Genomic DNA, 20,831 nt, shown 5'->3' with positions numbered 1-20,831 from the left:
CAGGGACTCCCCGCAGCTCCCCTGCCCTCTGAGCCACTTGTAGGCTGCTATAATCAGCTGATCCCAGCTGATCAGGCTTAGCTGGGAGAGAGACATCTTTTACTGGCAGGGTTGGTTCTACAACCCACTTGCCTGAAAGGCTGGGAGGAAGGGAGGAGAGGCAGCATGGGTTGAATTCTGCTTTAGGAGTATGTAAATAGAAACATAAAGGCGTTTCCGAAAACAGTAAGAGGGAAAAATTAACCTGCATGTAGCAAAGGTGCTCGTGTTGTGGTATTGATTACAGTAGATTTCTTTTGCTAAAAATACAATAGTCTATAATTATGTTTATCTAGCTGTCATCACAAGTGTCATGTCCTTGGAAATGCCATCATACATGCTTAATCTCTGTCATGAAGCTATTCTGGGTACAAATGGAGTTACTTCAGATGTAACAATTTAACCCCCAGCACAGAATGTACTAGCTCGGGACAGGTAGATGACCTCAGTGAAGCACTCTGTAAGTCCATCTGTGGAAGTCATCTGGCTTTGCTATTGTGTGTTTATACAGACGGTATTTTCCTTGACTCTGATAGAAGTTGTGTTTAAGTAGCTGCAAAAATTGATTTTAAGTTTAACCAGTAGAAATGCTTCCCGTAAATGTCAAGAAGTGAGCTTCTGTATGTAGCAAAAAATGTTTTCACCTGCCATTTGTATGCTGGCTGTGTTGTTACTGAGTAGCGGCAGCTACTGCTCTCTCACGGGAAGCTTAGTGCTGTTGCATGGCTTGCTATGTGATGCAATCTGCGAAGTGTATTTTCAGACTAAGCCTGGTGATGCTAATAAAGGACCAGTGAAAAACTGGCCTATTGTTTCCTTATTTATTTTAAACTGATGATATTTGTGTGTGGTAATTCAAGACAGTTTTTTGAGGAAGTTCACACTGAAGAGCTGCAGGACCAGAAGTTAGAGATATAAAGCCCCTACTTCCTTCCTACTGCCTCAGTTGTCCCTTTTCCCCCAGCTTCTGTCTTTCTCTCCCTCTGTGTTGAACAGTGGGCAGGCTCTGAAAGTGGAGCGTCCATTGAGAACCTTCTCTGCAGTGCAAAGGATCGATGTGTCTCTTGTCGCTCTGGTGATTCCCTGAGGGGAACTGCTACCCTCGCAACCAGCCCACCGGCAGTAAATTTGCTTCCTGGTATAAGTGAGCGTTGAGTGGAATGGGTTGGTCATCACCACTGCTGCAGTAACCTTGTGGGCAAGGTAAAGCTCAGCTTTTTTAGCTGGTAGAGCAGGGTAAAGGGAAACTAGCTTCTGGAATCACTTTTATGTGGCAAATGAAACACTGCATCATATTTGTGCTATAGACTAGAATGGTTGTCATTCTTGCAGTGTACACTTGCCATGGGAATGACTTCCTTGTAGATGGTTGAACTATGCAGGACTGAAACGTGCACCATTTTAATATCATGCTCAGCAGTGAACCAGTTTCAATACTCTGTGTCTCTGTCCGTAGCTTCCTTAGCTTACTCTTTAAAAGGGCCAGAACCATTTTGAAAGCTTTAAAGCTGTTTACATTTTTCCTCAACTGCTTTTCCTTCTAGTTTATAATTAAATGTTGCTGTGGTTTGCTGCTGTTCTTGTTTTTTTTTTTTCCCTGCATTGATTTAATGGGATTTTGTAATAAAATGAAAGGGAATTGAAAGAATCTCTGATCAAAACCAAGTTTTCAGCTTGTTTGGGAATGAAGATAGAAGTTACGTTGGTGTATTGGAATCTCTTTCTGCAGGACTTTTAGGGGAGCATAAGTTTTAAGAGAGAAATCCTGTTGATACATTGGCTTTCAAAAATGTCCAAACAAACCAAAACCAAATGACACCCTTCCCAAACCCCCACCCAACTTCTGTAAGAGGGCTTGAGAATTCTGTTCTTGCTCTATGTAAAATTACTGATCTTTCAATATCTAAACTTGCGAATTGAATTCTAACAGTAGCTGTTAGAGACTACTTTGAGGGGAGCTGTAGTCTGTATATATAGTGTTAAACATATAAATTAGTGAAATGTTTGAATGCCTCTGACCTATTTAAGCTGTTTGGGTTTTCTCTTCTCTGTATATAACTTCCTAAAAGTCTTCAAGGATGATATATTAGAGCAGCTCACACTAATACAGTTGTACTGGGGGATATGCCAGAATCTCCTTTGGGTATTAGAGCCCATTTATGCTGATCACTTTGAAAAGGCATTTTATTTATTAGACCTAGTAAGGTGCTCTGATGTTAATTAAAACACCTTCCCCACTGCCCCTTTAAAAGAAAGGATGCATACTGGGTATGTGTTGTTCTCTAATTAACCAAAAGCCAGCTGATTTGCAGTGAAGAAAACTTAACAGTAATTGATCCTTCTCTGCTGCATGTGAATTCATTATATTTGAAGGCTAAACCAGAAACTGCCTCCAAAATAGCCTGTATAGGTTAACCTTTGATTCTCCTCAGACTGAGGAGAACCCCTTCTGTGCCAAAACACCAGCCTGGAAGGGTGATTGACATCTCTGCTTTTCCAGAGAAGTGTCAAAATTGCAGAGCATTACTCGGAGGGTATGAAACCTTCACTTCTCCATCTGCTGCCACATATGCCACTGGTGAGCCAGTGGCCATATGTGTGATCATCCTGAAAGCTTTAAAGCCAGCTTCTCTCCAAGGGCCCTTCATTCCTTTTGGAAGTCCAAAAAGGGCATGCTGCTTCCTTCAGGAGAAGGAGGCTCCTGTTTTCCCCTTAGGAAAATTGAGTAGTGTCTTTATAAAGCTAAAGCATTATTGCAAAGAGCTATGTGATCCTGAAATGCTGCAAACTGGTTCTGTGATGTGCAACGAAAGTGTGCTGGAAACTCATTGCAGGCTTTGCCCTGGTATATGAGTAAACTACAAAACTATACAGGCTTACTAACAGATCTTTTAAACATTTCATGGGTATGGGGAGCAAGGTTATAAGATGAGGGGTTGTGTCTTTGGGTAAGCATGTGAGAGATACAAAGAGCAGTTTGCTACGTTTACTTTTCATTTCATTAGCTATGAGAATCTCCATATCAAGTCTGTTTCTGGTTTCCTGTTTTGCAGGGCTTGCACGCATCTGAGACTTAAAACGCTGACATTTAAATGTGACAATAAAATGTTTAGCAACAAAGGATATCTTTAAGCAGGCTAGACAAAAATTCCTTTCAGCTGCATGGCTTTTACTTTCACTTGGATGACCAGTTCGCCCAGTTCTCAGTTTGTTGTACTTTCTGAAATGGAGATTACCTTATTGATAACCATCTTTTTAAGTACTGAAATTTTTAATACTAATGCTGGATAAAGAGGGTGTGTGGGGTGATAAGACAATAAAACATACCCATGAATTTTGGCACTGTAGAAATAAATTTCCTTTCTCCTATACTTATTTGGGAAGTATGCAGTATTGCAATCTCTGATATGTGTGTATCTGATGGCTGGACTTGATGCGGTTTTAATGTGTGTATTTCAGGTAACTTTCGGGGAATTTCTGTCCCATTGAAAAAACCCAACAACAAAGCTTGAGTGCTGCTGAAAAATTATTTTGGTAACACTCTGCTGTGCTTGAAACTGTTCTCTTCTCATACTTGAGATTTTTAAATGGAATATGTGAGGGTAGATTGCGTATTCTTTGATTCTGAGTAACTTGTGCAGTGTATCTCAGACCCAGATCTGAATTCTGTGCATAATGTCTGTACCTGAAGCAGAGCTATGTGCCTGTGTCTAAAAACAGTAGAGCTACTTCTACCCCTCAAGCCTCCTGCTCTTTTATGTGAGAGTGCCCTTCTCACCCCCTATATATTCACAGCTAATACTTACTCTTTCTGTACAGTCCTAGGTGTGTGAATCAACCTATCCTCACTGAATCGTCAGTTTAATCTTGCTAACTTGACAACCATTGTATGCCAGCCTGTGTCAACACCAGGTAAGATGAAAGCTGATGCTGTTATTCTGTTTTGCTTTTTAAACCTGCATTTTGTCCAAATGCCATGACTCTTCTGTAAACCAGTGTCAGAATGTGCTGCCTTCCATGTTCTCCTACAGCGAGACAGCCACTTGCTAGCATCACTAGCTTTTGAAACAGGAAGTATTCTAAAACGTTCTCAGGGTCTGACTCCTTTTTAGCCATGCGTTAGTATTTTTCCCGACACCTCTGTTAGCCTGGGTTTTGTGGTGTTCAGATATGACAAGCTATGGGTTTTTTCCTTGTAATTTTCACTCCCTTACTTCTCCCTGGTTTAGTTGTAGAAACTGTTAGTCCTTTCTGCCTTCCAGAGTTAAGCATGCGTGATAAAGTCACCTGTACTATCTGACCTTTTCTATTGAACAGAAAATGGTTTTTGTTTTGATTTGATTTTTTTTTTTTCCATACTGCTCCCAAATGTTACCTTTGAAAACCTGTCACAGAGGGATCTTACTTGTGTATTTTATGTTTTAGTTGTAAAAAAAAAAAATATCAACAAAAACACAAAACAAAAAACCTGGTATGTTTTTCAGAGAATTAAACAGAAGAATTTTTGGACCTCATGCTTTTATCCCCCTTTAGAGAAGGGATGTAGATTGGAGGGGGGTGAAGTGGGGAGGAAATCCTTTTAATGCTTTAAACGAGGTTATTATCCACTGCTCTGGGAGAGCCCTAGTGCTGACAAACTAATGTGAGCCTTTGTTCTGATGCTAATCAAGATAGGGCTAATTCTTCTGACTATGCCCTGTTCCCCTCGGATCCCTCTAGCAGTGATAAGGCATTAAGCTCCTTTGCTTCCTCTCTTTTTCCTGTGCCCGCCTGTTGTCCTTGTTTTCTGTAACTGCTACCTTGAGTTCAAAGACTCTAGTTTTAAGAGGGTCTCATTAGGAATGATCATTTAAATATTTTGAGATTTTTTTTTTGGGTGCTCCTGGGTGGTATTTGTACACTTCAGTTTAATAGATATCTTGGTGGCTCTGTATGTGTTTATTTTTTGTATCATTACATAAACCCCCCCAATTTTCTGTTGATGCAAGACACATTGGACTTGTATATAGTGGCATCTTTTGGTACATGTTGGGACATGTCACTGATAATTAGAAGTAATTTTTCATTCTGTCTCTTCTTGGCCAAAGCAAAGAAATATTGTTTCTCATGCTTTTGAGTACTCCTTAAGAGACCAACTTCTGATCACTAGTCCAAAGAGCTCTGTAAGTTTTCTAGGGTGTGTGCAACCTATATATTGTTTTGATTATGCAGATGATCTGTTCTCAGGATAAAGATAATCTGCACAGCAGCAGGGAGATGAGCTTGAAGCTTAGGTGTATAGTGAAATATGACTCTGCACGTGATATAACAAAAAATAGTGCCTCTTCACTAAATCTTATGTGTGGCTATGGGGAAAGGTCAGTGGTGAAAATATGATTAGGTCTGATGTGAAATGCTTGCATCAGACAAAGCTGTTAAAAAATATCATGCAGATCAAGAAGAGAAGGGAAGAAGTGTTCTGAGTTAGCCTCTTTAGCCTTTCCTTAGCAGTAAGAAGCTGATGAGAAGCTCATCCTTGTGCTTCTAGAAGCAGGTGTGCTAGTGTAGCAGTGTGGTTTGTGATAGTGGGCTCTCTGAGGATAGATGGTGGCAATCTTCTGTGGATAATCTGTCCTGGGTCTGGCTGAGCTGGCCTTCCAGTGAATTTGTAAGGGAGTTTGCCATCTTTCACTAAAGGCTATTCTCTCTGCACGGTGGTTCGAGACCCTCTTTGGTATCAGTACAGAATAGAGGGATAGGAGGGATTTAGGCAAATTAAAGATCTTCCCTAGCAGACAGAGATTGAGTGTGTCTGCACAGGTAGCATATGTGTATTGGCACAGTGCTCTCATGTTTCATTTTGATGGAGAGTGTTTTTTCCTAGTGCAGAATTGGAAAAGTCCTGCAGTGATGATATAAAAATCTGATCTCTTTGCAAACAGCACGAATTTTGCCTATGTAGGCATATAGAATGTCTAGATAAGCTGAGCTCAAAAACATGTGCAAAATGGTGTGGAGAGAGTAAGGCTCCATCAGAAGATGTTCGTCTGAGGAGACTGATTGAAGTGCTTTTTGCTAGTGACTGTGCACAGATGGGGGAGTGTGCATTTCAAAGGTAATCCAGTGTGGCTCCTTGATGTAAACCTGTATGGAAATATTAGCTGTAGGAAGGGGTTTATCAGCACTTTTGAACAGTTCCAGTGTTTTTTAAGATTGATTCCGCTGACAATATCCTGAAAAGACATCACTACCAGATGCAATGCGACACATTTTATGTGGGTAAAATTATGGGCTAGGCATAACTGCCTTTGCCTAGCACTATTAACCCAACAAATGTTAAATCCCAGAAATGCTCATTTTCAGAGTAAGGATTGCTTTTATGACCTGAAAATAAAAACAGGAAGACATAGGTGGTGTTGGTTTTATCTATTCTCTACTCTTGATTTGCTTATGCAGGGCATTTCCTGCAAATGGGTGCCCTGTACTTAGTTGTTGTATTCTACCAGTTTTCAACGTCCTGTTCATCTTCTGTGATTTGAAACAATTATAGTGAAATGTGTGTATGAGAGAGACTGCAACAAGTCACAGTACAGAACTTGGGATTCCTCTCCCCTATTATTTTAATCCCGTGAAATGAAAATAGAAGGAAGATGGCAGAAGCATTTCTGAATGGCTCCTGTGCAAAGCTTCCTCATAAAGCCTTGAATGCTCTCAAAACTTGCACTTTTTTGTCTGCTTTTCCTTTGTCTGATTGAACCGTTTGCAATGTGGAAGGCCTAAACCCCAAGTGCTTGTAACAGTGGTGTCAGCTCTGGGGTTAGCCAGCATTTTACCTGCATCCCTTCACATATATCAGGGTTTCTCCTTTGTGAATGTTTTTACTTTCTTTTTTACTTTTGTGGCCGTTTTTTGGGTTTGGGTTTTTTTTTTTTTGGTTCAGGGTAGTATATCCTTTTCAAACTCCAGAGACATATGGCACTTTTGGTATTAAAAATTAAGGAAATGGTACAGAATATTCAAAATTGATTTTTTTTTTTTCTCTGCAAATACTTTCTTTCTTGTCCACTGATAGGAGGCCAGAGGGAACTTCCTCTGCCTGTTTCTTCGTGTATGACCTGAGGTGGTGTGACAGTAGTTTGGGTTTTTAGTGGGGATTTTTGGTGTTTCTTTTAAAGTAACTTGTAGACCAGCTTAGCCCCTGTGAATCTTTAATCTCTGGCAGACAGGAAGGAATTGAGGTTTTCAGCAGCCACCATGTCTGGAGACAGCATATTGTTTCATTTAAGTGATGACAATCACTTCTTCCCACCTCCCCCCAATACTTTGTGAAATGGACACTTGTTGATTTTAATTTTTCATTTGTATTTATCCCTTATTGTGAAGACAGAGTTTTAATTAGCATAGCTTAGTCATCAAGTAACATATTGCAAAACAGCTCTTTGACTTTTGATGTGACAAACCACTTGCTGTGTGTGAAGGGAAGAGATTTCTCTCCCTCCCCATAGCCTTGTGCAGTGTGGCTGATTCCCTTCTGACTCAGTTACCTTAATAGCCAGTTGTGTTTACAGGTAGACCTGAGCATCTTGGGAAGTGCTTACATCAAACTAGCTGGTGATCAGGTGTCTCACCTAACCTTGGAGTGGCAGGTTGAAATCCAGCACTACTTGTGTGTATTATTTTCCCTGTGACTGTAGTGGAGGATCAGGCACTGACCATATGCTCCTAAAACATATGTTCCAGTGACCCAAGCTGGGTTCAACTGGAATGTATAGATTGAGGTATTCCTTCTTTACAAGAATGGATCCTTCAGATGAAAATGAAGGCATGCTTGAGGGAAAGGGTGTTGCCTATGTCCTTGGCAAACAGTGGCTGTTTAAGGAAATTGGTAGTATAACTGGTCTACTATCACACTTGCTGAAGTTCTCTCTTCTCTTTGCCTTTCTAACAGGAAGGACCCTGCAGTTCATGATAGAAAGTAGTCTTCACTAGTTAAACAAATCTGTTTTAAGAGTCACAAGAAAAGACAGCTATTTGTGGTGGGCATTAGAACTGTTGATATGTAACTTAGTTCTGGGACAGGGACTTGTCTCTGTGTTGTTAGAGTGGCAGTTTTATGGCAGCAGGAGCCTGGGGTGAACTCATCCATATGAAATATTCATCTGAAAAAGAATTTGCTACATCAGATCTACTATTTGAGAGGTATGTCACCTGAAGATAGCCTTGTTGCAGTATAGGTTGGAATCTGTCAGTACCTCTTTTTTAAGTTTTAAATGACTCACAGAAAACATCTAGATTTTTCAGAACAATTTGTGTGTTGGTTTGTTTTTTTTTTTAAGCTGGAAACAGGCTGCCTTTCGTGAAATGTGTGGCAGCACAGGAAGTTGGGAAAGGATATGTGTATTGTACTTTCAAGACTTTTGAAAGGGCCTGAGCACTGAAGTTGGAAGAAATTGAAGCATTTGAGTGGCTGAATGTTAAGAGCTGGCACCAATATATTTCTGACCTCTGGCAATATGGCTGAGAAAATAGTCCTGGTTACCTCTTGTAGGTTGATCTCTGTTGCCTTGGTTGACCTGTGTACCTGTGCCCAGTGGTTTTTTTCCACCATCTCCAGCTGTGTACTGGTGTGTTGGATGGTGCTGACAAAGTGAGGACTTGAGTCAGAAATACTGCTTCTTACAGAATGATGAACAGGCTGCAGCCTCTCCAAGCGTTGCTCCAGGCAAGCCTAGCTGAATTTGAGATATATGGTAAGATTTATTTTTTTTTCTCTGAGGTACTTGGTGACAAGCAACTGTACTTGGTAAAGCAAGCTGTTTGTAGTCCTCCTGCATTGAGCATTTAGTTGCAGCGTAACTGATTCCTGCTGTGTCAAGTGTACATTGATTTTGGTTTTTTATGCCGACATTGATTTTGGTTTTTCATGCCAATTGTTTAACAGGCTCCCAATATATAGGGGAGTTTTGCACCCTCTTTCTACTTTTGGCACCTCCCACTGACTGTTCAATTTGTTTAATCCCCATGAGTGGTGAACTTTATTGAATGGGTACAATAACAGTGGGGGGTTTTTGTCTTCCATGCCATGAAGATCAATATCAAGTGTAAAATCAGTACATTTTATCTAGATATTTTTTCCTCCAGGACTCGCAATTATCTTAGAGAAGAACTCAAAGGCAAGAAAGACTATCACCCTCTTGGATATGGAGCTAAAAATTTACATGATCATGGTAGAGTTTTTCCTAAGTGTAGAAGGCAGCCTGTTTTTCAAATTGAAAAAAATTTTTGCATGTAGGTGAGGTTCAGGAGGAGCCAATAAGATGTATTAAGCCAGCTTCAAAAAGCCTGCTTAAAATATTAGTATACTGGGATGATCCCATGAATTCAAGTAGAGTTACTTCAGATTTGCACCGTTAAGGGTGATTGTTTTTACACCCTCTGTACCTGATGTCTGAAAGACTACTGCAGAGATCCTCTCCCCTTTTTGACGTAGGGAGAGAAAAGAAGAATATTACACCCAGAGTGTGTGGATATCCATAAATTGGATACTGAGAAAGGTATTTGACTTGCACTGCCTGTGAGAACGGAGACTGACAGCTCTGGAGGCTGGGGTTCTTTTAGCCTCTCAGGAGAAAAACGGGAGGTTGAGAAAGGTGATTAGTGTAGGCAGCATTAGTGTAAGCTTTGTATAGTGCCATGAATGTTGTGTAGTTGTTGCCCAGGCTTCTCTTCGTGCTTGCTGCCTATCAAAGCATCTGCAGGAAATGGCCCAGTAAACTAGACGAGCTTGTTTTGGTCACCTGTGAATTTTTGCACACCAATATTCATGCAATTTTTGAGGGTGGATCAGTTTCCTCAGTATGCATTTGTCTGTAATGGAGAGGTAATCTCCATTAAATGAAAAAGCACATAAAAATGTAACTAATTTAAATTGAACTAGCCTGTTTCTTTTATGTGAAGTTACTCTTAAGAAGTTGATGATCTGAGTACATTTGGAAAGACAAACCTTGCAGCAATCTACCAGTCTCCTGGTGTCCAGGAACTAGTTCTTGGAATGAGACTATGTCGCTTAGCTTCTGTGAGGAAGAATTATTTGGCCATAGGTTTTTGCCTTTAGGCTGTGTTTGGCAAAAAAAGTTCTAGGTAAATTCCAAATTCAGTCCAGTTTGCTTTGTATTGGTATTAAAAGCTGAAGTCCCATTCTTTCTCCTTGGTCTTTCTGTGAAGAAGATATTGCTGGGGTGGTGAAACTTGCACTTGAATAACTTGTCAGTGTTCTATAGGTAACAAAAGATAACTTTTTTGATGTCTTCTGGAACAAGAAGAGCTAAAATAGCTAAAGTACAGAAGCAAAAGCTCATTGAGTAAAAATTATTTGTGGATTCACTTCCACAATTAATGACTGTTTACAGTGTAATGGGGTGTAATGTGGGGCTGCTGCACATCTTGTACTGTGGTGTGCAAATTCATTATGTTGTGGTTTTCCCAATGTGTGGCTGTAAGGTTGCCAAGCTTTCAGCTTGTGAGGATGTACCAGCCACACCTGGCACAAAGGGAGGTGGTGACCTTGTAGGTATGCAGGGCATGGGCGGCCACGGGGAGGAAATGAGTTTAGGTACTGCATGGGGCAGGATGGCAGGCATTGGCATTAGTGTAGCTAGACACAGAAGTTGTTACTCATTTAGTCATTCACTCCCAGGTAAGGTACCAAACTTGGGAATACATGGCTGCTACCTGGAAAGAAAAACAAAATCTTAATGTGGAAATGCTGTTCTTGGGTGGAAAATGTTAAGGTAGAAAGAAGCAGGGAGGGGGTTTCTGCTTCTGTGTCAGTAGTGGCTTCTGGAGTGCTATGCTCCTGGAGGTCAGGCCGTGAAGGTGCACATTTTGCAGTAGTGGGCATTAAATAAACCACACAGTTTATCCAGAATGCAAACATGCAGTGATAGCTATACTACAGAGGAAGATTTGTATGATTCTCTGTTGAACAAAACCCCAAGATACTTTGTCCTGTGTTTTTGGCTTGAGATACCAAATTGTAGGTATTTCTCCAACTGTTTAGGTTGGAAGAGACATCTCAGATAGAGTCCAACCATTAACCTAGCACTGCCAAGTCCACCACTAAACCATGTCCCTGAGTGCTCATCTACGCATCTCTTGAACGCTTCCAGGAATGGTGATTCCACCACTTCCCTGGACAGCCTCTTAAAATGCTTGACAAACCTTCTAGCATAGAAATTTTTCCTAATAGACAGTTTAAACCTTCCTTTATGCAATTTGAGGCCCTTTCCTTCTGTCTTACTGCTTGTTACTTGGAAGAGACTGAATCCCACCTCACTACACCCTCCTTTCATGTAGTTGTAGACGGCAATAAGGTCTCCCCTGAGCTTCCTTTTTCTCCAGACTAAAAAACCCCAGCTCCCTCAGCTGCTCCTCATAGGACTAATGCTCCAGACACAGCTTCTTTGCCCTTTTCTGGACATGCTCCAGCACCTCAGTATCTTTCTTGAAGGGAGGTGCCCAAAACTGAATACAGGATTCAAGGTGTGGCCTCATCAGTGCTGAGTACAGGGGGACAATCAGTTCCCTGATCCTGCTGGCCATACTATTTCTGATACAGGCCAGGATGCCATTGGCTTTCTTGGTGACCTGGGCACACTGCTGGCTTGTGTTCAGTTAGCTGTTGACAGCACTCCCAGGTTCTTTTCCTCTGGGCAGCTTTCCAGCCACTCTTCTCCAAGCGTATAGCACTGCATGTTGCGACCCCAGTGCAGGACAAGTGCCCAAGAGGTTATACTTGTCTTTCTTCTGGAGGAAGGTGAATTTGATGATCTCTTCCTGAGCAAAAGGACCTTACCTCCTTTTGCATCAAACAGAAGCACTTCCTTGCCAGGCTTCATTGGGCAGGATTGATGAAATATTTGGTGTTCCGAAAACAAAAAAATCCTGTTGCTCTGGGGTTTCTTAATGCCTCATGAGCAGTAACTACATAAAGGGACTTGGTCAACTGGAAATTCCTATATTTGAAAAAATTTTTCAAATATTTGTGTAAGATTATGAAAATTTAGGGGGTGAAATGTTACCTTCACTTTTCAGGTCATAGTGTGCTCATTGACATAGGTATTGTCATTTTGGTATCCCAAGAATAAATCTGGTCCCTCCAGATTTGAAGGCTTGGCTATGCTTCTGCTTTTCTTTGTGCTGCATAAGGTAATGAGCAACTGAGTTGTCCTGTATCTAAAGTTCAGACCCTTCAGCCTGGGGGCATTCTTAATACCTGAACCTTCTTTTAATTTTCAGAGGAAAAAAAGTCCTTTAATTACTGGGTAGATGGCAACTATGAGGATCAAAGTGAGACTTTTGAGGCAAAGTTTAGCAGCTTACAAGGTAGAAGTAATAATGGCTCTCCTTGCTAATGCAATTTAATGTTGGGACTACAGAACTGAGGACAAACTTGAGAAAAGACAATCTAAAATTTTATCTGTCCTGTGATATATCAGCCTTCCTCCTTGGTAGAGGGCAGGTGCCACATGTGGAGGCATTTCAGCCACTGCGGCTTTCTGTAGTCCTGTGTGCTTGTGTTGGGGTCTCACACACAACTGCTGGTCTGCTCTGACCTTTTCTTCTCAGGCTTCCACATGCAAAGGGATCATGGTGTCCAGCTCTGGATTCAGGTGATCCTAAAAATAGATCATCTGTCCCAAGATTCGCACAGGAAAACAATAGATTTTGTTTGTCTCCACAAAATCTACCTCTTCTGGAAGCTGTAACAAGGCTACTACAGTTTGATCGCTGTTAGCCACAAACAGGGTTAATGATACTAGAGAAAAAAGAGCCTAGGAGTATTTGTTATGGAAGTCCATATTGAATCTCTTCCAGTGCTCTTTGGTGTGCTTAAATCTGTGCTACAACCTTTCTGATCTCCAAGACTACTGATTGCCCCCTGTGTCTGAAAATGCGTTTAATTCTGCAATGCTTTTATAGGCAGTAGGTCTTCCTTTTCACATGGAAGAAATGGAGACTATAGATCATGCTGCAAATTGATTGTGAGGAACTTCTGGTGACATGGAAAATCTTAAATAAGAATAACTTAAGCCATTTCCAGAAGCATGAGTTGCAGAAGGCTTTAGGGTCAGCAGCCTGCATCCAGCTTTCAGCTTCCGTAGAAGGTTGCTACACAATACAAGTGCACTGTTTCTGTTGCAGTTTAGTGTGAAATGTATCCTTTTATAGTAGGATCATCAGTAAATGATGGAAGGCAAAACATGTAAGAAAATGACGCTTTGTTCTACAAACTTGTCATCAAAAGACAGCTTTTATAAGCATAAAGATGAAGCTTCTGGTTCTAAGGTGAGACTGCTAGCAACTTCTTGGTATATACTTAGTCTGGCAATAGCTAAAATTCTGATACTGCATCTCTTTTTGCCTCTGGCACTTTCTGGCTGTGGAGCTGTTAGCTGGATAGTTCCTGTCTGTATCTTTTCTGTGCTGTATTGGTTTTTCCACTTGCTGCTTGGGAAAGAAGCCTTGAACTCTACATGAGAGCTATACACTGGGTACCTGGGAGACTGCCTCTTCATCTTCCTGTAAGTAGATGCTTGGCTCTGCTAGAGACACTTTTGGATTACTCTGTGTAGGAATGTTCATCTCTGGCTTGCTTGCCTTAATTCCCTTCTACAGACAGAAAGCAAATAAAAAGTGAGATGTGTGGGTCAGGGTAATAATATGCCTGGACTCAGACTGGAGTGTTTTAAAGGGATGGAGAAGGGAGGCTGGAAAATATTGTGACCTGAATGGATCTGGGAAGTAATGCTGGCAGTAGTTAATCTGGCCTGTCATTTTCCATTTTACTTACTCCTAGCACTTAATTGTCAGAGTAAGCTTTTATACTGTGTTCTCTTTGTGGCTTAGACTGCTCAGCACTGCTGCAAAATCCTTCTAATCCTTTTTGCTGTCTTTTGCAATGAAAACTCTATTGACAGAGTGAATACTTGAATTTCAGAGAGCAAGTGTGGATTCAGGCTTGGGAAAAATGAAGAACCGGCAAAAATGGCAAGATCTTGTTGGGAGGGAGGGACTCTTACAGAGGTGGATTAACTTGTGTGCTGTATCTTGACAGCTGTTGAAGACCTTTGTACCAGTGGTCTTTTCTGCTTTCACAACTAAATGGTACCCACCAACAGGTGTTCAAACAGAAAAAGACCTTATTGATCTGTTGGTTTGGGTTTTTTTAAAAGTAAATGAAGATGCATTAAGATTGTCCCTCTTGCCTTGTAACTTTGCATGGCAGATCCATGTGTGGGGTAGCACTGCAGAAGTAGAAGCTTTCTCAGCTAGCATGCTTGTGTTCTGTAGGATGTTAGAAGACATTGCTGTCATGCATCTGGCCTCACATTTGTCGAAGAAAGATGTGTTTCTGAGTGCTCTGATTGGAACTGACTGCGTTAGTTGCAATTCTGAGCAGTGCTTTCAGGGGCTGAAGATGGCTTCACGATAGCAGTTGAGATTTACTGTGTTAATCGTGCTTACTGCTGCCAAATGCCTTGCAGCCCCAGAGTGTAACTGTGATCTGCTGGTGACAAAACTGGTCTTTATGTTGCTGCTCTGACTGGGCTGTGGACAAACCAGGCTTATGTTAGGATTAAGCAAAACTCCTACATGAGCGTTCTCATTCTCCCCTTTCTGGCATCCTAACATGAAAAGTGCCCTGAGCTTGACTGTCCGGGCCAGAATACTGACTGCATCAGTTCCTTGGAAGGCCAGATCTAGGCTGCGAATGATGGGGCTGTAACAGGGAAAGGGGAACAGGCATTTTGCCTCTGAACTTGGAAGGAATGACCTATTACTTTTGCTTTTAAATATGAATGAACTCATTCTTCTTTCCTCAGATACTAACCATATGTTATTCCTGGTAAAAGCAGCAGATGTTCCTCTCCTGCTGTGTTTTGCTTTGTTACATAAATTCTCTTTGTTTTCTTTCTATCCTGTCTGCAGTGGGCTGTAATATTATTCATCTTCACTGTATCAGATTATTGCCCTGAATTTCTAAATAGGCATTTACAAATAAGTCGGAGGTTGCATGAAATGTTGCTTGGGTGGTGGATCTAATGTGTCTGCGTGTATAAGCGGTAACTGAACCCTGTGTTCTGGTTAAGTATGCTCAGCTGAATAGTTTCTCCTTCTGTTTTGCTGTTACTTATGGCCTCTGCAATTTGTTCTTCAACATAAAACAGAATGTTCCACCCCACCTTGTTTGTGGTAGTTTGGTTTGGGTTTGCTAGTGAATGCAGTTTCTTTGCAAATCTGCATCACTTTGTGTTCAAGAGCAGCGTATTTCTAGTGAGAGAATGGGGATATTTTTGCACAGAAGTGTTTTTTTTCCTATGTTCTCCCTGCCAGTGTACTCCTCTTGTGTACTCATGAGCTGCTGTTCCAGTCTACTAAGGAAGAGTAGGCATATGGAGGTGGACTGCAGCAGACAAATGTCTGAGTGCCAGAGAGACCATGTCATTCCATAGTCTGGATGCAGGAATTTGAGGATTGCACCCATAAACAGTTGTCCTCTGTTGTTTCTGTTTGGATGGAGTATGAAGCACTTGACAAAACACTCAAACTTCAGTCCTTTTTGTTGACAATGACTCAGGTGTTGCTGCATTGCATTGTATTCTTAGAAATCCTCATATGGGAAGGGGCATGTTACTTTGCCATTGGAAATCTGTTGCCCTAAGGCAGTGTACGAGGTTGGCTGAGCCTGCACTGCCATGCTGACCTGCAGTCTATCACACATGCAGCTGAAACAGGCATGGTTATGAACTGAACTCTTCTGTAGGCTATTTATGTGGGCATGGTTGAAAGCAGCTTCTTTCCCTTTCCCTGTAAATCTAGCCATGGTCAAAATTTATTTCTTTTCCCTTTTCAGGGACCCTCCCTGGTTTTCTGTGCAAAGATAAGCACATGTCAGTTTCAACTAAAATTTATGTGTCATATTTACTAAGAAGGGTGTCAAACAAAGGAGAATGTGGTGGTAGATTTTTTCAGATTTCTAGAGTGAGAAGGATTTGCTGTTAATATCAAGGAGGCTGTCATGATTTAGCAGTAAAAATTTGTCCATGGTTCAATGAGGTGATGACATTGCTTAAGATGAAGCAATTGCTAGCTTTGTCTTTCCTTTTTGAGAGAATGCAGGTAGCAATTGTGGAACAGTTCAAAGTGTGTGTGGTTGGTTGTGCTCCCTGATTAATGCGGTACTGAGAAGAGGCACTAGCACAGGTCTTGTGACCAATCAATCCATTGGTATGTTGTCTCTTGCTTTACTTTAGAAGGCTTATGGCAGTGATATGGATCGATTTCCCCTTTGGGGAAAGCATGAACCTCTAGAGGAGGGATTCTGTCCTTCTGGTGAAGAAAACAGGTGGGGAGGTGCTTATCTCAGGGCCCAAGGGGTTTGCCTCAGACCATGCACTGAAGAAAACCTGTGATACAGAACTGCCCTTCCTGTCTGTGTTCAGAAACCACTAGGTCCTTTTTGGAAGACTTGTGTCTAGGTGCTCTTGGGCCTGTTGTTTTCTGTTTGATGCTGTTAGTCACCTGTGATGGTGTATTTGTACACTCTGCTTAGCATGTGAGAGCTTGTAGTTGCTACATTCAGTGAGACAAGGTGGTCTTGTAGGCAGCTGTAACTGCAAAATACAGTCAGTTGCAGGTATTTCCAAACTTAGTGTGATCCCTTGGCAGAGCTAGTCAACAAGCCACTCTGTTTTAAACATCCACTTGTGAAGGAAACTGAAACCTAGAGTACTCTTAAGTGGGAGGGAGAGTATGTTTGAGGATGGTGGGATTAATGATAGAGTTAGTTATGATAGATGGCTCTAAAATTTTAGTGCTGTTCTTAGTAGAAGACAAAACCACAAGAGTGAAACCTGCTGATAGCTGTGTTTGGAAGTAGACTTAGGTTCCCTGAGAATCCCACTGGGCCCACTTACAAGGATGCAGTGTTTTCATCTTTGTCCAGAATCAGAAGAGGAACAGCTGCACTGGGGGTGATAAAATGCAAGGAAAGGCTAGATAAATGCTAAGACATCAAGAAGAGACAGACTTCTTTGTAATAGTCTCATTTGTATTTACAGAAGTTACTACAGTCCTTGAGGTGCTGCCAGAATGTACATCCTATAAGCAACAACAAAAAAAAGAATCTTAAAGATCAGCGTTCAGGATGACTGGAGATGTTATGTAGCAAACCTGTGTTCTCTGTCCCACTGCTCTCAGTAGTTTACCGTGCACTGCCATTGCAGCACCCCATGGTCCAGGCTTCAGGAATGCTTTGGCTTAGTATCAAGCTCTGAAAGATATGTTCAGCAGCAGCTCATGATCTCAGCCAAGGAGGGGGTGTATGCTTGTGTATAGGTTCTCTCTTAAGGAGGCATGACTAAACTGGGAGCAGTTAAAAAAAATTATAAAATAAAAAAAACCTCCACACCCCACTCCCATCCCTTCCCTCCGAAACCAGTTTCCCTACCACAAAACCCGCACACTTTCTAAAAGTACATCTGGCATGGGAGAGGAGACGGTTCGCTCTTTTTCCTGGAGCAGGAGATTCCTGTGTTCCCAGTTGTGGTTGTTTAGGGAAACCTTTTGCAGGTATCTGTAGGGTGGTGATAACCCCTTGCACAAAGGAACATGGCCTCCAACACCAGAATGCGTGTCATCACTGCACTGAGCTCCAAAAAGTAAGAATACTGCTCAGCTCTTGCTGAGAGGGTGGTGTGCCCGTACAAGTAGCACTAGGTTGCTGCTGCTGCTGCAGCCGCACTGAACCTTTACAAAATGCACAAAGTAACTGCCCTCAAAACCTTGCAAACTCATTCCTATTTGCCTAGGGGTGATTTTTTTTTTTTTTTTCTTCAGTCGTGGGAAGTCCTGGAGACATTGTTAATGAGTTCAGCTGAGGAAATAGCACAAGGAACTGTGGGAGAGGGAGGGCTTGGTCTTGCGTGTGAAGTGTGAATTAGAATGTGCAAAGAGGGTAAGGAGGTGTGGTAGTAATCTTAAGAAGGAATGAAAGAGAAATGAAAGCAGAGGTGAGGCAGTGTTAAGACTTGAAAACAAAGGGAAAGAGCTGGAAGCTGGAGAGTGTACTTGCTGGCAAAGAAAGTGTTAGTCTTTACTCCTTTCATAAATCTAGTTTTATAAATCAGTATCAAGCTTGTGTCAGGGACTGTAGCTACAAAAATAAAAAAGGGGTTAAATATTTACTGATAAGAATTTGAGGGAAGCATGTTTCCAAGCAGCTTTGCCCTTTGATTCTTGCTACTGAGCTAAATTATTGGCATGTTTGGGACAGCTCATGTATCTGAGTGACCTTTTAATTTCCTTTTCAATCTTCTGAATCTACTGTAATGAACAAAGAAAGCATTAAGAACAGGCGTGGTACAGATTTTATTGCATGTTTGCAGTAGGCCAAAGAGCTCTGGGTTTCTCTGGGTGTGATGTGGCAAGAACCTGCCCTGGGAGAAAGATCACTGAGAACCAATGGTGGTTCAGAGTAAAGAGGTGTTTTCTCTCCACGCTGTGGTAGCTCTTGATATCCCTGTAGCAGTGGTCTTGTTTTGCTCTCTGTTTATACAGCACCTAGCACAGCATGGTTTGATTTATAGGCTTTGATTTCTGCCTCTCTTTACCTTGCTAGGGCTAAGGAGGCAATTAATGCTTGTGAAGGGCTTTTTTTTTTTTTTTTTTCTTTTCCTGGTCACATACCTGTCTGAAGCAAAAGTTTGGTATGTGCCCCAGGTTTCCTGTCTGCATCTCTTCCCTTGCGTGACTTCTGTAATGAGTCACAACGAGTAACTGTTATATATGAAAAAGGATGTAAAAAGCATGTGCTAAAGAGAAGGGATGAGAAATGACGTTTCAGCCAAGAGGCTTTCATTGAGTGAGGGGGATGAGGAAGAATTCAGCGGAGGAGGAAGCAGCATGAGATCAGTGGACTTTTTATTGCACAGCATGAAAAGATCCCACAACTAAAATCTGATCTAACCTTTGCTGTGTCTGACAAGAATTGTTTTCCATGTAAGGCAATGAGAGCCTGCTGTAAGAAAGCATGTGGCTGTCATTTATTTCAGAAAACGTATCAGCATTCAACTGCAGGAAAACAGACCAGATAGACCTGTGGTAGCTGCAGCCTTTATTGCCCACGTTTATGCTATTTAAAGACTAGTCTTCTCCAGCTTGATTCTAGTGAAATAGCAGGTTTGGCTTGCCTAAAGTCTACTGGCTACTTGTAGGTGAGCAGACTAAGACAAACATTGCTGGGGATAGGCCTGACATTTCTCAAGCCAAAATAATTGGATTATCGAGTTGATGGTAAGCCGACACCCTTCCAGAAGGCTTCTAAAGCTCTAGTTTGATTGTTGATAAATGATTTCTTATGCAAGTCACCTATACAAAGCCGCCTACAGTTCAGGTGTGGTTTTAAAAAGAAGTGTTTATTATGTTAATAACTTCTCTGAAGTTCTTCAAAACTTGTTCATTCCTGATACCCTTTTCCCCCTCATACATTTTCTTAACTTACAAAAGTGGAGGAAGAAAACTCTATCTAGGAAATGGGGGTTTAATAATTTATTGGCTGAAGAAGCAAAGGATTCCTTTCTGTGTCTTGAAATGAAGGTGTTTGCAGACCTTGGGTTAATCTTCTTAATATCTAAAAAATAGTTTCAACCCTTAACTGTAGCTAATTCCATGAACTAGAAACTCCCAATACTGATGAAATTAAGGCAGTAATGTAGCATGTCCCCTGTTCCAGTCTCGAATTTTATTTTTTTTTTTTAGGCTTCTGCAAAGTGAGTCTCATTGTAGGTTGCGCATCTTTCTTTTGTTGCAGTGTCTTTCACGTTACTATGATTGATCTTAATTCACCAGTCTCAAACCTTTTGCATTTTGTATGTAGGCCTGGGTGAACACTTGTAGTAGAAGTGAATTGGAATTCCTCTGCATGTTGTCATTTCTTGATAATTGGTTTGTAGGTGAGCTCTATAGCTGCTCTCAGGAATGTGCAGTGAGGATTGAGTGTTATTATGCGCTGAAATGATACAGCCCTCCCAAGTTGGTTCTTTCCACTTTCTGCATTTCTTCATGCCCATCAAATCAGGAGTGCTTCTTGCAGTTAGGAAGTCAAGATTATTTCCCTAGAAAAGAAAGCAAGCAAAAATTTCGAGTTGGGCATCATGCAACTATTGATGCTTCAGACCACCACCTGCTCTGTTTCTCCTTGCAGGTGGAAGTACTTGCAGTGTTTGCAAGGAAGTGATGGTTTGCAGTGTTTGCAAGGAAGTCCCCCTCATGATGGTGGTGTTGAGAGTGTACCTGTAAGTTCTCTTGAGAGCCTTTGTCTTTTTGGAAAGAGTAACTTTTTATGTTATGATTTCTGAGATGGAAACATGCTGTTGGTCTAGTGACAAAACCCAATGGTTTTCTTTGGTTAGAAATAAAAATGTATTGATGGCAATTTGTCTTCAAAGAACTGAAAGTCCTACCTTATTACACCTGTTTAATAGCAAATGTAGCCTAAATATAATTAAGTTTTTCATACTGGATTTGTCAGCAAGGAACCTGAGAAGACTGTTCATGTCTTTGTAAATAAAGTATGACTGTGCTTGGTAGAGATGATGAAACTTAGTCTTGGTCTCACAGGAGTACCTTGTTGGTCTGTCCTCACCAGCAGATGATCCTAGCTTTCAAAAGGACTTGTAGTAGCATTTCACTGGAATTTCTTTCCATTTGCAAGGGTAGTGTGAAGCAGCCTTTGCAGTGATTTCCAGCAG

The 20,831-nt window shown here is 41.4% G+C and overlaps 1 protein-coding gene across 8 annotated transcripts in view; it reads left to right on the top strand.

Annotated features, from left to right (window-relative positions):
* SUSD6 (sushi domain containing 6) overlaps positions 1-20,831 on the top strand; it is a 111,385-nt gene that overhangs the window by 29,934 nt on the left and 60,620 nt on the right. For all 8 annotated transcript variants that reach the window (XM_032690995.1, XM_032690998.1, XM_032690997.1 and 5 more), the window contains one exon: positions 3,859-3,951. The gene's annotated coding sequence lies outside the window, so the exon portion shown is untranslated. The remainder of the gene's footprint in view (positions 1-3,858; positions 3,952-20,831) is intronic.

Source organism: Chiroxiphia lanceolata, chromosome 6 (genome assembly GCF_009829145.1).
Source record: "Chiroxiphia lanceolata isolate bChiLan1 chromosome 6, bChiLan1.pri, whole genome shotgun sequence".
Taxonomy (NCBI): Eukaryota; Metazoa; Chordata; class Aves; order Passeriformes; family Pipridae; genus Chiroxiphia; species Chiroxiphia lanceolata.
This window is presented reverse-complemented; position numbering and strand designations above follow the sequence as displayed.